Here is a 17,884-nt window from a genome sequence, read left to right as displayed (position 1 = left end):
TCAGAAAGGTTAAATAATTTGCCGAGGATTGCACAGCTGTTTAGTGAGACAGGGTTGATTCACTCCACAGATGTTTTTCATCCAAAATTAGAAAGTTGAATCCCAAAGTTAGGGTCAAAACTTTTCTTAGAGAAACTTATAAATAGTATGACTAAATACAGAGAATAGGCAAGAGAAAGTAAGTAGGTGTTGTTGGGTTTTTTTATATTGTGGATCAACTATAAAAGATAGGAAGTAGAAAATAGCATTCATGCACTCCTGGTATTGAAACAATTCTTGGAGGCAGTTGTCCTGTTTGATGGAGGATTTTTTTGGTAGTGTTGCATTTTAACTTGGAGATTAAGAATTAAAACTTAAGGGAGTTCCCGTCATGGCGCAGTGGTTAACGAATCCGACTAGGAACCATGAGATGCCCTTGCTCAGTGGGTTAACGATCTGGCGTTGCCGTGAGCTGTGGTGTAGGTTGCAGACGCGGCTCGGATCCCACGTTGCTGTGGCTCTGGCGTAGGCCGGTGGCTACAGCTCCGATTCAACCCCTAGCCTGGGAACCTCCATATGCCGCGGGAGCGGCCCAAGAAATAGCAACAACAACAACAACAAAAGACAAAAGACAAAAAAAATAAAAATTAAAAAAAAAAATTAAAACTTAAAAAGCGTAACTAGAAAAGAGGGTGAAAATAATATCCATGGAAATAGGATTTTTTTTTTTTTTTTTTTTTTTTTTTTTTTTTTTTTAGGGCTGCACCTGTGACATATAGAGGTTCCCAGACTAGGGGTCAAATTGGAGCTGCAGCTGCTGGCCTAACCACACCGGTAGCAATGCCAGATCCAAGCCGCATCCGTGATCTACACCCTACCTTGCAGCAACACTGGATCCTTTAACCTACTGAGTGAGGCCAGGGATTGAACCTGCATCCTCATGGATACTAGTTGGATTCTTAACCCACTGAGGCACAACAGAAACTCCAATATTATGTATATTTAATGGAAAAATGTTTAAGATAAAATGTTAAAGCTATATGGACTAAGTGGGAATTTAATGTAATGTAGATATGGTTCAGAGAAGGCTGATTGCAAACATTAATTTAGGGAGAGAAGATTCAGATAAGCATTCTGGAGTTTGTTGCCATAGTATTAAATTATATCTTTCTAGAAATGAGATCCCACTGTGAAGCTTCTATCTTTTATTTGGAATTTGTTTAAGCAGGGAGCAAGGGGTAAACAATGAATAACTATTTAAATTATCTGAGGGGGTATATGTAATACACTAAGGGTTCAGAAATGAATTTTAGTAGCTCTGTGATAGCATGTCATACCCGTCACTCTGAGACTTTAGCTTTTACCTAAGAGGCCCACCTTAGTTATTTAATATTTCATGTGTTTAAACCACAACAGGAGGCTAGAATTATGCATCTTTAACTTACCTATATCCAGTGCATATCCTTAAGATGTACTAAATGTACTCCCTTGCTGTCATTCACTTCCAGGGGATAAATTGGCCTTTCCTCCCTTTTCCATTAACAAGTTCTTTTCTGGCCTCTGCATTTGTCAAGCAGGTCCTCATCTGCATAGTTGCCAAACATCAAAATACTGAGGTTACTTTCTTTTCTTTTTTTTTTTTAAGCTTTTTAGGGTCACACCTGTGGCATATGGAAGTTCTCAGTCTAGGGGTTGAATCGGAGCTGCAGCTGTCGGCCTACACCACAGCCACAGTAATGCCAGGGATCGAACCCACATCGTCATGGATGTTAGTTGGGCTTGTTACCTCTGAGCCACAACGGGAACTTCCCTGAGGTTGCTTTTGACTCATTGACTCCTCATCTTTGTATCTTGCTAAGTCTTATAGTTTTTCCTTTGGAATGTATAGTTTGTCTCTGTCTCTTCATCATTTTTTTTTTCCCTTTTCTCGCCATAGAGAAAAAGATAATTGTTTCCTGTTTTCCAGAATTCTCATAAGGCTTTCCAAGTATTTTTTGAAAGACATCTTCCTGGATAGTGCCTTTCTTTTTGGCTTTAGTTATTTAACCTTAGTTTTACTGCTAGAGTATGTCACTGGAGAGTTAGCGTCTCATTGGAAGTGTAAGTTTCAATTCTGCTTAAGGAGGAGATAGGCATTGGTCAGGGGTGGAGTAAAAGGAGTTGGAAAGGTCAACTGTTAACAGTAATAAAATGGCTTTCCTTATGTGATTGCTTTGAATTTGAACAAGAAATTCATCTGTTTAACCTTAAACCAAAGGAAAGATATGTTTGAAGACAAATACGTGCAGCCTACTATGAGGGAATTTCTACCTCACAAAATTCTTTTTGGCACAAGCTGGATATTGAACATCCAGTCATCCAGGAGGTTGGTGTAGTATGCGATCATTTTTTTTTTTAAGTGTGTTGATTATTTTTGTTTTCAAGAGGAATGAGTTTTATATTTTATTATTATTTTTTTTCTTTTTTGGCTGCCCTGCAGCATATGGAGTTCCTGGGCTGGAGATCAGATCTGAGCCACAGTTGTGACCTATGCTGCAGCTGCAGCAAAGCTGGATTCTTAACCCACTGTGCCAGGCCGGGCTGGGGATCAAACCTGTATCCCTGCACTCCAGAGACATCTCTGATCCCATTGTGCCACAGCAGGAACTCCTACATTTTATTAATTTAAGGGGCAGTGTTTTTATAGAAAACATTTTCAGGAATATAATCAGGCCTTGATTGTAGTTTTCTTGTGGGGAATTCAAAAAGGGGAGAGAGAATTTTTGTTGGAGACTTGGTCTGTGTTAAGAGCACAACAGTTCAGAAGAGTATTAGGAATGTTCAGTGATTTATATGTCTATAGTTTGTTCAGAGTCAACACGTTGACTATTTCTTGTTCAGAAAGACTCTTTAAAGATTGTTGGTGGAGTTCCCATTGTGGCACAGCGGAAACGAATCTGACTAGAAACCATGAGGTTGTGGGTTTGATCCCTGGCCTTGCTCAGTGGGTTAAGGATCTGGTGTTGCCATGAGCTGTGGTGTAGATTCCGATGCAGCTTGGATCTGGCATTGCTGGGGCTGGGGCATAGGCCAACAGCTGTAGCTCTGATTCAGCCCCTATCCTGGGCCTCCATGTGGTGTGGCTGCAGCCCTAAAAAGCAAAAAAAAAAAAAAAAAGAAAAAAAGATTGTTGGTAAAAGACTCCCTCTCCAGTGCTGATTTCCGATATATTTATATTGTGCAGTAATCTATACAGGACCTTTCAGTTGAGGTATTACATTAGTTGAGGCACTGATTTTGCAGTTAGGTAGAAATCTAGACAAGTGGTGTAGTGGAAAAGTCTTCCTCCAAATGGTCTGATGTGATGGATGACTAGCTGTAGGACATGAGGAAAGCCATACTTCTTTCTTGGCTTTGGTTTCCACTCTGTAGAATAAGAGCTAAATTGAGGACCTTTTCAGCTCTGAGTCTCTGATTTTCCTGGTGCCACTTACATCCCTTTTGAGCTGTTTTCTTAGAGAAGAAGTGTTTGTTCCACGCCTTTTCTTTTCTCTCAAAGCCAGCCTAATGTTCTGGAGTATGGGATCTTTCTTTTTTTTTTCTCTGATCAAGATTAAGTGATGTAAACAGATAACTGAACTTTTTATTTTATTTATTAGTATTGTTATTAAGTATAGTTTTTTCTTCCAGTTTTATTGAGTTAGAATTGACATACAGCACTGTATAAGGTATACATTATACATGATTTGACTTACATATGTTAAGAAATGATTATTACTAGTGAATATCCATCATCTCCTATAGATACAGAGTTAAAAATAGAGAAAAAAATTTTGTGTTATTAGAATTCTTTGGATTTTCTCTCTAACAACTTTCATGTATAACATACAGCAGTGTTCATTATATTTATCATGTTGTACTTTATATTCCTCATGCTTTTAACTGGACGTTTGATTACCTTCATCTAATTTCCCCCTTCCCCCACCCCCTCCTCTGGTAACTACAAATCTGATCTCTTTTTCTATGAGTTTGTTTCTTTGTTTTTGAAGTGTAATTGACCTACAACACTATGTTAGTTCCTGTTAAAAAGTGTATTAATTCAGTGTTTCTATACATTTCAAAATGGTCACCATGGTCAGTCTAGTTGTTCTTCACCATACAAGATATTCCATAGTTATTGAATGTACCTTTCACACCCCTGCTCACTGATTTTGCAGCTGACAGTTTGTACCTCTTAATCTCCCTCACCTATTTCTTTACTCCCTTCTGGCAACCACTTGCTTGTTTTTTGTTGTTGTTGCTATTTGTTTGGTTGGTTTTGTTTTAAATTATTCAATGAATTTTATTACAGTTATAGTTGTACAATGATCATCACAACCCAGTTTTATAGCATTTCCATCCCCAAACCCCAGTGCATCCCCCACCTCCCCAACCTGTCTCATTTGGAAACCATACGTTTTTCAAAGTCTGTGAATCATTATCTGTTCTGCAGAGAAGTTCATTATGTCCTCTTTTTTTAGATTTCCCATGTAAAAGATATCATATGTTGGAATCTTGCTGTCTGACTGACTTCATGTAGAATGATAATTTCTAAGTCCATCCATGTTGCTGCAAATGCTGTTATTTCTTTCCTTTTAATGGTTGAGTAATATTCCATTGTGTATAGGTACCACATCTTCTTTATCCACTCCTCTGTTGATGGGCATTTAGGTTGTTTCCACATCTTGGCTATTGCAAATAGTGCTGCAATGAACATTGGAGTACATGTATCCTTTTGAGTCATGGTTTTCTGTGGGTAGATGCCCAAGAGTGGGACTGCTGGATCAAATGGTAATTCTCTTTTTAGTTTTCTGAGGAATCACCATACTGTTTTCCACAGTGGTTGCACCAATTTACATTCCCACCAACTGTGTAATAGGGTTCCCTTTTCTCCACACCCTCTCTAGCATTTATTGTTTGTAGACTTTTTGATGCTGGCCATTCTGACCAGTGTAAAGTGGTACCTCATAGTGGTTTTGATTTGCATCTCTCTAATAATGAGCGATGCTGAACATCTTTTCATGTGTCTTTTGGCCATCGGTATGTCTTCTTTGGAGAATGGTTTGTTTAGATCTTCTGCCCATTTTTTGATGGGGTTGTTTGTTTTTTTTGGTATTGAGCTACAGGAGGTATTTATAAATTTTGGAGATTAATCCCTTGTCAGTCTCTTCATTTGCAAATATTTTCTCCCATTCTGTGGGTTGTCTTTTTGTTTTGTTTAAGGTTTCCTTTGCTGTGCAGACTTTTAAGTCCCATTTGTTTATTTTTGTTTTTATTGTCATTACTCTAGGAGGTGGAGCTGAGAAGATATTGCTATGGTTTATGTCAGAGAGTGTTTGGCCTATGTTTTCCTCTAAGAGTTTTATAGTATCTGGTCTTGTATTTAGGTCTTTAAATCCATTTTGAGTTTATTTTTTGTTGTTTAGTAGCTTGTTGTTTGGTCTCCACGTGTTTGTGTTTTTTGCAGGTTTTTTTTTTTTTCTTGTTGTTGATTTCCAGTCGTATAGCATTGTGGTTGGAAAAGATGCTTGATATGATTTCAGTTTTCTTAAAGGTACCGAAGCTTGATTTGTGGCCCAGAATGTGATCAATCTTAGAGAATGTTCCGTGTGCACTTGAGAAGAATGTGTATTCTGCTGCTTTTGGATGGAATGTCCTATAAATATCTATTAAGTCCATCTGGTCTAATGCTTCATTCCTTATTGATTTTCTGTCTGGATGATCTGTCCATTGCTGTAAGTGGGGTGTTAAAGTCTCCCACTATTATTGTGTTATTGTCAATTTCTCCTTTTAAGGTCATTAGTAGTTGCTTTATATATTGAGGTAATCCTATTTTGGGTGCCTATGTATTTACAATTGTTATATCTTCTTCTTGGATTGATCCTTTAATCATTATGTAATGTTCTTCCTTGTCTCTTATAATATTCTTTATTTTAAGGTTTTGTCTGATATAAGTATTGCCACTCTAGCTTTCTTTTGATTCCCGTTTGCATGGAATATTTTCTTCCATCCTCTCACTTTCAATGTGTAAGCTTCCCTAGTAGTGAAATGTGTCTCTTGAAGACAGCATATGTATGGATCTTGTTTTTGTATCCATTCAGCCAGTCTATGTCTTTTGGTTGGAGCATTTAATCCATTTACATTTAAGATAATTGTTGATATGTATGTTTTTATTGCCAGTTTATTAACTGTTTTGGATTTGTTTTTGTTGCTCTTTTTTCTTCCCTTTTTCTCTTGTTCTCTCCTCCTGTGGTTTGATGACTATCTTTAGTGTTGTATTTGAGTTGATTTTTCTTATTTGTGTGGGTATCAATTGTAGATTTTTGGTTTGCAGCTACCCTGAAGTTTTGATATAGGAGTCTCTCTCTATGTATGAGATTGTTTTAAGTTGTTGGTCTCTTAATTGCAGGTGCATCTCCAGTGTCCTGCATTGGTTCCCTCCTCTTCTCACGATTTCTGATTTTGGTAGCATATTTGTGCATGGATGATTTTCTATCTTTACTGTATGAATGACTTTACTGGTGAGCCTTGTCATTTGTGGTATTTTTATTTCTAGTTATGGCCTTTTCTTTTCTGCCTAGAGACGTTCCTTTAGTATTTGTGGTAAAGCTGCTTTAGTGTTGCTGAATTCTCTTAGCTTTTGCTTATCTGTAAAGCTTTTGATTTCTTCTTCTGAATGAGAGCCTTGCTGGGTAAAGTAATCTTGGTTGGAGATTTTTTCCTTTTATCATGGTTAAGTATATCATGCCACTCCCTCTGACCAGCAGAGTTACTTTTGAAAAATGTGCCAATAACATTATCGGGGTTCCCTTGTATGTTGTTTCTTTTCCCTGGCTACTTTCAGTATTTTCTCTTTGTCCTTAATTTTGATCAGTTTGATTAATATGTGTCTCGGGGTGTTCCTCCTTGGGTTTATTTTATATGGTACTCATATGCTTCCTGTATTTAAGTGAGTGGTTCCTTTCCCATGTTAAGGAAGTTTTCAGCTATTATCTCTTCGAATATTGTTTCTGTCCCTTTCTCTCTCTCTTTTCCTTCTGGCACCCCTATAATATGGATGTTGGTGAATTTAATGTTTTTCTAGAGTTCTCTTAGATTGTCTTCATTTCTTTTCATTCTTTTTTCTGTTCCACATCAGTGATTTCTACTAGTCTGTCCTCCACTCGCTTATTTGTTCTTCTGCCTCCTGCATTCTGCTGTTGATTGCTTAATGAATTTTTTAATTTCAGTTATTGTATTTTGCATCTCTGCTTGCTTAAATTTTAAATCTTGTAGTTCTTTGCTCATTATTTGCTGTAAATTATCAATCTTTGCCTCCAGTTTATTTTCAGTGTCTTGCATCATCTTCAGCTTTGCCTCTAGTTTATTTTCAGTGTCTTGCATCATCTTCAGCTTTGCCTCTAGTTTATTTTCAGTGTCTTGCATCATCTTCAGCATCATCGGTCTAAAGTCTTTTTCCTGGAGGCTGATAATCTCCAGATCACTTAGCTGTTTTTCTGGGTTTTTTTCCTTGTTCATTTTTATGGGTTTTTGGTGTGGTGTCCTTTTTGCAGACAGTAGAGTTGTAGCCTCTCTTACCTCTGATGTCTGCCTGCCTTGTTGCTGAAGTTAGTATGGAGCCTTGTTATAGGCTTCCTGATGGGAGGGTCTGGGGCCTGCCCACCGGTAGGTGGGGCTGATTCCTATCCCTCTGGTGGGTGGGGCTTTGTCTCTGGGTGAGATTAGAGGTGGCTGTGTGCCTGTGGGGTCTTTAGGCAGCCTGTTTTCTGATGAGTGGGGCTGTGATCTCACCTGAATTATTGTTTGGCCTGGGCTTCTAAGCACTGATGGGTGGGGCCAGATTTTCCCAAAATGGCCACCTCTAAGTGGACACATACTGATTCCTGAGAGCTTTGCCTGCCCTGTCTTTCCCCCACAACAAGCCACAGTCACCCTCTATTTTCCCAGGAGATCCTCCAAGATCTGCAGTCAGATCTTACCCAGATTCCTGTGGCGTCTCTGCTTTGCCCTGGGACCCAGTACACATGAAAATCTGTGTGCACCTTTCAAGAATGGGGTCTTTGTTTCCCCCAGTCCCATGGAACTACTGTGTGAAAGCTCCACTGGCCTTCAATTCCAGATCCTGTGGGGGCTCTTTCTCCCAATGCCAGATCCCCAGGCATGGGGACCTCATGTGGGGCTCAGGACTCTCACTCCTGCAGGTGAGTCTCTGTGATAGAGTTACTTTCCAGTCTGTGGGCTCCCCCCCCCCCCGGCAGGTATAGTGTTGCTTATATCGCATAATCGCCCCTCCTACCTCTTGATCTGGCCTCTTCTTTGTCTTCTGGAACAGGATATCTTTTTGAAGGTTTGCAGTCCATTTGTTGAAGGTTGTTTAGCATTTGGTTTTAATTTTGTTGTTTTTATGAGAGAAGGTGAGCTCCAGTCCTTCTATTTCACTATCTTAATCCTGTGTCGGTATTATTAACTATAGCTGATTTACAGTGTTTCATCAAGTTCTGTTGCACAGTAATCACACACATTTCCCTGTTCTGTACAGTAAGGACCCATTTCCCATCCATTCCAAATATAACAGTTTGCATCCAAAAAAACCCCAAAATGCCTGTCCATTCCATTCCTCCCACTTCCACCTTGGGAACCCCAAGTCTACTCTCCTTGGCCGTGATCTGCTTCTGCTTTTTTTTTTTTTTCTATAGGATCATCTGTATTTTAGATTCCACAAAATAAGTGATATCATATAGCATTTGTCTTTTTCTTTCTGGCTTACTTCACTCAGTATGAGAGTCTCTATTTCCATCCATCATGCTGCAAATGGCATTAATTTTTCTTTTTTATGGCTGAGTAATATTCCAATGTATATATGTACCACATCTGTCAGTGGACCTTTAGGTTGTTTTCATGTCAGCAATATGGAATGCATCACGAATTTGCTATCATCCTTGAGCAGGGACCATGCTAATCTTCTCTCTGTCATTCCAATTTTTTAGTATGTGTGCTGCTGAAGTGAGCACCAGATACTGAACTTTGACCATAGTATTAGCTTTGTGCTACCAACAGCATTTTAGCAACAGAGCAGAGTCGTTCCAAAACTAGAATCTATTATAATTCAAGTGTTGATATAGAAGGACTTTAAATACTTTGTTTGACATGGAGCCATTCTTAGGAATATTTGGGATGCTCATTCTAATAATAACTGCAGTGTAATGAGGTAGCAAAGAACATGGACACTGGAGCTGTACTTCCTGGATTTACATCTGCTCTGTCCCTTGCTCATTTTGTGACTTTGAGCAAGTTTTAATAACAGTACCTACCTAATCTGTTTGCTGAGCAATATATGCCTGGCCCAAGGTTCTATATATTATGTATTATTTATTTGTACATTCCAAGGGTCAGGCCCTCCTACGATGTCACCTTTAATCATCATAATAATCCTATCAAACTAGTACCATCATTATCCTCATGCAGAGACAGGGGTTCAGAGGTTAAATAACTCTCATCACATAGGAAATAGGCTAGAGTCATGATTCAAACTACTTGGTCTTAATGACTCATTCCAAAAACCAGGTTTCTTCCTTATTTATATATACTACTCTAAGCGTAGTCTTTTGGAAATTCTAAACACTGTGAATTACTTGCTGGGCAGTTGGTGAGAGTCAGCATCTTAATAACTCATCTATCACTAGGATAAAATTACATGCCTTTCAGGACTCAGGGTTTTCTTTTTTTCCTTTTTTTTTTTTTTTTGGCTTTTTGCTTTTTCTAGGGCTGCTGCTGCAGCATATGGAAGTTCCCAGGCTAGGGGTCGAATCGGAGCTGTAGCCACCAGCCTACGCCAGAGCCACAGCAACGCGGAATCCGAGCTGCGTCTGCAACCTACACCACAGGTCATGGCAACGCCGGATCCTTAACCCACTGAGCAAGGGCAGGGACCGAACCCGCAACCTCATGGTTCCTAGTCGGATTCGTTAACTACTCTGCCATGACGGGAACTCCAAGGGTTTTCTATGAATTGTTTTCATGCACTATGATTTTTGTTGTTGTTGTTGTTGGGGGGTGTCCATCCCCTCTCCAGGTTGAGGCAGTATCAACACCCAGTCCCAGATGGCCTTCCTATAACAGTGGTCGTGGGGCTGGATTAGAAGAACCTCTTTCGCTAGGTCTACATTCTTAACTGAGGAGAGTGAAAATTGTAACATACAAAAATAATTGCAGTGAAAGTAATAACCTGAGCATCCCTGTAACTCACCCTTTATTCATCAAATATTTGTTGAATAGGTAATATCCATTACCTGTTATTAATATCTAGGTATTGACATTTTAATCTGGGGTTTAGCTCTTGGATTTTTTACTCCAAAACTTAAAAATGACTCTCCAGTGAAACAGCATCATTGAAAATTTAACACCATTGTTTTTAAATTACAAAACTTTAAAATTCAATTGTTTTAACTACCTGTAGCCATTTTTGCTTTTTTCCCCTTGAAAATCCTTTAATGGAAATAATGGCATACAAATAGGCTTCTATCATTACTCAATCTCCTATGACAATAACCATACTTCATGCTGAGTAATAGTAATTAGGGTGGTGCTGGGTGTAGATGTTTTGAATTTTGAGTCTCAGAAGATTTTATCTTCATCTGAGCTGCTGAGTAAACCCTGCTTTGTTCAGTTTTTTGAAGAATACCATATGCATGGGTTCCAAGTAAGTATTAAAAGTTAACTGTGTTTAAGAAGTCCTGTAAGCACTCTCTCACCTTCATTTCATAGGTGAACAGTGAAGATAATGAGGTAATTTTATCCAGTTTATTTTGAAAAAATTCTGGTATAGGTAATTTTTTTTTTTCTGTAAAGGGCCAGACAGTAAATATTTTAGCTTTTGTGGGTCATATGATTTCTGTCACAACTCATGTTGTCTCTACTCAGCTCTGCCTTTGTAGAGCACAAGTAGCCATGCCAACACATAACCATATGTACATGACTATGTTTCAATAAAACTTTATTTAGGTAGGCCTAGTTTAATACTCTTGAATGGATCTGGTGTTGGATCCAGTGAAGACACTTGTTTGATGCAAACAGTTATTTAAGCTTCTGGCAAAGTTGGCTGTCAACTTAAAAAGGAGTCACAATAGTGTTTATATAAAAATAAAAGCAGTGTTTTGAAATATCATAGCTACTAAGGACTGATCTCACAGGAATTCTCTTTGCAGAATGGCATAATTTTGCTCTCAGTGAATGTTTATGAAAGAGTCTTGCATAATGTGTTATTAATTTGGAATCTATTACTTATTCAGCTACATGTGCAGATTTTAGTTTAATTTGTACATTTAAAAATGATAAATGGAAAATTTAATACCATTCAAGAAAGGAGAACTACTCAATACTTAAGTTATTTGCAAAACACATTTTGGGTTGAGTTTCTATTTTTAACTGACAAAATGACTTAAGTTTGCCAAAACCTGATTGCACTGGGAAGGAAAATGGCATTGTTGCTATTTCCTCACAGGAGAACGTCTAAAACTAGAGCTGGCAGCAGGGAAGAGTGAAGGTAAAGGGCAAAAATATAATACTTCATAGCCTGTTTTGTTGTTGTTGTTGTTGTTGCCATACTAAATTTCAAATCTAGTTAGGCTGTATTTTGTTTCACTCTGATTTTTAGAATACCTAATTTATTTTCTGTATTCCATTTCTCCCTGAAGTAAATAAGGAAATCACATTGTATAGCAATTAGTATGAGTTCGCTAACATATCTTTATCGTCAAAGTATGATAATAAATCATTTTATTAGAATTTAACCTTCTGATTCAAATTGACTAATATTTTAATTTATGATCTGCATTTTACAGTGTTTAATTCTAAATATGATCTCTTCAGTGAGTAGTAATTCTGTTTTAGAGCAAGAATAATGGACTTAAGTTGTACCAAATCGTTTAGAAAACATTTTTTAAACAACTCAATGAATTTTATTATATTTATAATTGTACCACCATCATCACAACCTAATTTTAGAACATTTCCATCCCAAGCCCCCAGTCTATCCCTCCCTCCCCTCTCCCCTTTGTAACCTTAAGTTTGCCAAGTCTGTGTGTCTCTTTCTATTCTGTAAATAAGTTCATTTGTATCCTTTTTTTTTTTAGATTCCACATATAAGTGATGTCATATGATGTTTGTCTCTCACTGTCTAACTTCACTTTAACATGATAATTTCTAGGTTCCTTCATGTTGCTGCAAATGCCATTATTTCATTCTTTTTTATGGCTTAGTAATAGTCCATTGTATATTTGCACCACATCTTCTTTATCCATTCCTCTATTGATGGACATTTAGGTTGCTTTCATATCCTGACTATTGTATATAGTGCTGCTCTGAACACTGGGGTACACATATCTTTTTAAGTCATGGTTTTCTCTGGATAGATGCCCTGCAGAAAACATTTTAAAATAGTAATTTTACAACTATTACATTTTAGACTTTAATAAGTAGACAGAATAAGTTAAACAGATTGACTAAAGTCATTCTGAAAAGCAAAGTGATACCCATATGAGCATTTTATTGTAGCTCACATTTTGTGCTTTTATTAGAACTATTGATTTGGTAAAACCCCTCAACCTAGTATTATTATAAAAATTGCCTTATATATGGAGCTGCAACAGATTTGGGATCTGTCACCAGTTTCAGGCTGTAGCTGGGTGTAGTTTTAGATGGTGTTTTGTTTGAAGCTTCTGTTTGTTTTACATTAACGGCATTGGGATGTCATGCAGCCTCCAATCTGGGAAAGTTTTGAACAGGGTTCTGAATATTGTGGTTTTCACATTTTGATATATCCTTTTAAAATTATCCTACCTAAAAAGATCAAGGGAAGATGGAATTGGATGTTGCAAGTTTTAACTCTGATGTTTATTCTGGAGGCAGATATTTCCTATTGAAGTGTGGATATCATTCTTTATTTAAAATAATCATATGTTAACTGATTATATACTTCAACTTTTTGAAGTCATAGTCAACTTTTTGATCATTCAGAAGCTATTATATGAATACATTTTCCAAATAGGTACAAAGAACATTTTAAGTGAAGTTTCTTTTTTTAAAAGCAGCATTATGAATATTCATGAAAGTTCATTTTTTGGTCAGATCAATCCATGAAGCCTTATATGGGAAAACTTCCATATGTATTTAATTTTGGTTGGATTCTCCTTTAAGAAGCTAATAGCTGCATTCTAAATGTACTTAAAACTGTTGAGTTTAACAGGAAGAATACCGAGGATTCTTAGACAATAAACCAAAATACAAGAAGAAGGAAAAAAACCCTCAGCTATACATCTTGATGGAATAGATTGAATACTGTTCTGTAGGAAGAACACAGAACTGGGAACTACTGATTAGAACCTGTAATAGGCTAAACTAATTCACTAGTTTGGGAATTGAAATACCCTTTGAGATGTTTGATAGAGAGGTGCATAAAGGAGGAAGCCTGTTTCAGACTTGGTGTGGGTTAGGGGAGTAATGTGTTTCCGTGTCCTAGAGGAGGGATGTCAGAAAATTACTTCTGAGTGAGAGCATGAGCTTAACGTAGCCATGCTGCAAGGGAAAAGAGTGTTCTATGAAGCAAAGTGGAATGAGCTAAGTAAGACGTGGAGGTTTGAGAAGATAGTAAACTCTGGGGATCTGTATTCATTCAGTAGATTCGGTGGTAAGTGAGGAAGTGGAAAATGTGTGGTGAAGGATGAAGTTGAAAAGAATTGTTGGATTTCAGATACTAAGGGCCTTACTTACCAGGCAGTAGAATCAGAACTTTGCCTTGGCTGTAGCAGCGAGTCTCTGAAGGAAGCTTAGATTCATATCCTCTTCGATTTATTAGCTGTGTATATTACCACTCTTGCCCCACTAATGTGTTAAAATAACAACAAAGGAGGATAGAGTCTATCTTGAAAGTTCTGTAATTTTTTTTGTTATTATTATTTTTTTCATATTATATCCAAGGGCAGAGAAAATATGAAGGTTATCTTAAAGCTCTGAGATTAGAAGTTTAAAACTCTTGACTCTGATTCTGATTTCATTACTGATTTTGGCAAAGCATTTAATTAATCTCTTTTGTCTCATGTCCATGTCAGATAAAATTAGGTTCTTGGACCCTTGTTTTTTTGCCCAGGTCCTTTTTACAAAGATGGGGGTGAGGATGGAGCTGGGCGCTCTGGAGAAATCAGGCAAGCAAGCTAATTACCATCTAAGATTTAAGGATCAATAGTGGCTAAATGAGTACTTCTTTTTTTTTTTTCTTTGCTATTTCTTGGGCCGCTCCTGCGGCATATGGAGGTTTCCAGGCTAGGGGTCGAATCGGAGCCATAGCCACCAGCCTACGCCAGAGCCACAGCAACACGGGATCCGAGCCACGTCTGCAACCTACACCACAGCTCACGGCAATGCCGGATTGTTAACCCACTGAGCAAGGGCAGTGACCGAACTCGCAACCTCATGGTTCATAGTTGGATTTGTTAACCACTGCTAAATGAGTACTTCTGATATTATTCCTTCTAGGGTATTTTGGCAGAAAATGCCAGGAAAGTAGGACATTGTAATTGAAAAGGATGATTTCTGAATAGTTGAACTTCAGGCACCCTGTAACCTAGGTAGAAAATGAAGACCTTAGGACTTCACAGGTGAATTCTTAAGGTTCCCTTTTTCTAATCAGTCAAATTAAAATAATTACCTGCTGCTGCTTTATTCTCAGAATGAACTGAATTGTAATAGAAAGGTGAAGTTTGTTGGTAATGTCAGATTCAGCTCTTTTTTTACTATTCCAGCAGCCATTGTTTTATTTTATATGGACCCGTTATGATATCCTATTGAGTGGATCTGCTAGCTTCCATTATCTTCCAAATGTACTCCCAGGTTATCATGTCATGTTATTAATCTTAAAACATGATTTTTATCATGTTATTTCCTTAATTTAAAAATCCATGGTACCATTTTATTTATTTATTCACTTATTTATTTATTTTTTTGTCTATTTGAGTTTCATAGAAACGGTAATATTCTCTGAGAATTGGGAGAGGAAAGCTTGGGGTGTGCTGAGGAATTGAGTCTAACCTAATAAAACAAATCATATTATTTATATTATCTAAATAAAACTTTTGTATTTAGCAAATATCCTTCAATTGAAATTACCTAAAGCAGAAGTCCCTCAGAGAAGGTTGGGTGATCAGAGGTAGATAGTCTTGGGTTGGTGAATGTGGTGTTCCATGGTTCCCAGCAACACCTCTCCCCATCTGCCATTTGTTATAGTAGGGGAATACCTGTCTTTGAGGGACAAAGAACTGTTACTTAGTAATTGGTTTTCTCTTACCTCTTTGACATTTGGACTATGTACATGATAAACAATGAGGATAAAAAGGAAATTTGTCTTTAAAAATCAGTTATGTCCCATCTCCCAACCTCTTACTTGTCAGCACTATCATTTAGTACTCCCAGGATTGCTGCTTTGCTGAGGTGATGATTCTAATTGTCTGGCAGATTTTCAGGAACACCAGTGGCTTGATATAACCACCAGTCAGATGGTTGATGAGTTTTTGCAGCAAGTATTTCTGATCGCTAGGGTGGACTGTGCTATTGACCAGCACCAACTCCTAGGCCAGTTCTGATTTGCTTTTGGTGGAGGAAGGGGAAAGTGTATCCTTGAAAAGTTAGTGTGTCAAAGAATAAAACAAAGGCTACTGGGACTAAAAAACAAAACCAAGCAAAATAAAACAAAGCTGAGTTTATTCATTTGCTAGGCAAGGGAACATTTTGTAAAGAAATTCATTGAGTAATTGTTGAGGAAGAAAAGCTTGAATTTTTAGTACTAAAAAGGGCAGGAATGATGGTTCTAATTGAGGATTGAAAACTAGCATTTTGCATAGGAAGGAGTGAGTTTGTAGATCTGTATATGGTCAGTTAAAATGACTCCATTGTAATGGCCAAAATTTTGTTTTGATGTCTCCTAGACAAGTGCTGCTATAAATGGAAAACTTTTCCTTTGTAAGAGCTTCTAGACTCTGTTTCAAAGCTGATTGAATCTTTTATGAAGGTTGTGGATCTAACCAACTCTGTCAAGTGTGATCTATGTTGGAGTGGGCATTTGAGTTGGCAGTGAACAGTTCCCATTCTAGACATAAACTTTTAGAATATTCAAGGAATCCCTGGATCTACATATGTTTGATGTGGGAAACCTAGTATGTTCAGCTAGCATATAGCTTCCCTCAGCATGTGCCCTTCTTCCTTGAGGGTATAGAATTATATGGGAAGGTGTTTGATAACTGTTATTTTTGTTAAGTTATATACAATATGTATGTATTTCTAGATAGTTCCTTTAGTTTCTCCTTATCTTAATACCCCTGAAGTCTTTTTCATTTTATTTGTCATTGCACTCTTCAGGAATGACTCACATTCTCTTATGACTTTCAGCTCCATGGAGAATGCTAATTCAGGGAACTCTCAGAAGGACTGATAGATAATTTTCCTCTTTATGGGAAGGACTTACTGTGTACACCCCCAGATCTTTGAGTTTCATCTGAAATACATGGGTGCTCAGCTACTTTTATTTCTTGGTGAAAATGTTTGCATTACCTTGGGTTTTCAGTGCTATTGTAGGTTGTCTTTTTCTTCTTTCCTTTTATCTAACTGAACACAGTTAATTCATTGCCAATATAACTTTATCCCACTGGCAAGGGCTGCACTGCTTTTTTTTGCAAGGCCTGTTTAAGCACTTATATCTCTTTAAAGACAAATCAATTAAAGACAGTCTCAGCTGGGTTACAATTTTTTCTCGCAGATCAAGGAATGATGATGAGGAGAAAGCAAAACCCTCTGACTTACACACAGTCCATCTCAGCAAATATGTTTTGTTTTCAAGGGTATGTTGATGATCTCTTTTCTGTGAATGGTATGTGAGTGAATTAACAGAATTCTCCTTGGTAGCAGAGATTGGGGATCTTTTTGTAGTTTGTCCTAGATTTGGTCTTCAGGATCATTTAATAACATTTCAAATGTATCTTGATTTATTTGCTTTTAGTTGAGTTTTTGACGTGTTGGTTTTCTAGGGCCAAGGAGAATTGGCAATGTGATTTTTTTTTTTTTTTTTTTTTGTCTTTTTGCCTTTTCTAGGGCTGCTCCTGCGGCATATGGAGGTTCCCAGGCTAAGGGTTGAATCGGAGCTGTAGCCGCCGGCCTACGCCAGAGCCACAGCAATGAGGGATCCGAGCCACGTCAGCAACCTACACCACAGCTCACGGCAACGCCGGATCATTAACCCACTGAGCAAGGCCAGGGATCGAACCCGCAACCTCGTGGTTCCTAGTCAGATTCATTAACCACTGTGCCAAAATGGAAACTCCTGCAGTGTGATTTTTAAAAGGATTTATTTCAACAAATAAGTATGCAATGGTATTGGCATTCCAAAACCCACTAAGACATAAAATAGTTATAAATTTATACTGCACAGTGGAGTTAAAAGTGTGTTTAGAATGTCAGCAAAGGGAAAGATTTTGTTATTTTCTAATAACTTTAAAATGCAACAAATACAGACTATAATTAAGCTTTATATACTATAACCCTAATTAAATGTGGTTTATAAGGTAAATAATAGCTTGAAATAGCAAGGTTCCTGGTGACTGGACTATTGAATTTCATACTCTGTTAGAAGCAAGAATTTCATTAAAGACTGTTTCATTTAGCTTTTGCTTATATCTTACACTGCCCATATATGTCAAAGAATGGGAGATCATCTTTTAATAGTTTGCTAAAGATATGAGATGCTTCTCAAAAAACTGTTATGTGGCTGAACGTTCCAAAAGTGTAATAGCATCTACAAATTTTTGCCTGGTTTTTATGAGATATAGGCATAGGGTTGTTGTACTGA

The 17,884-nt window shown here is 37.6% G+C and overlaps 1 protein-coding gene across 3 annotated transcripts in view; it reads left to right on the top strand.

Moving 5' to 3' along the window:
• Nucleotides 1-17,884, top strand: part of PEAK1 (pseudopodium enriched atypical kinase 1) — a 284,302-nt gene that overhangs the window by 30,983 nt on the left and 235,435 nt on the right. The window lies entirely within an intron of this gene.

The sequence above is a fragment of the Sus scrofa genome, chromosome 7 (genome assembly GCF_000003025.6).
Source record: "Sus scrofa isolate TJ Tabasco breed Duroc chromosome 7, Sscrofa11.1, whole genome shotgun sequence".
Lineage (NCBI taxonomy): Eukaryota > Metazoa > Chordata > Mammalia > Artiodactyla > Suidae > Sus > Sus scrofa.
This window is presented reverse-complemented; position numbering and strand designations above follow the sequence as displayed.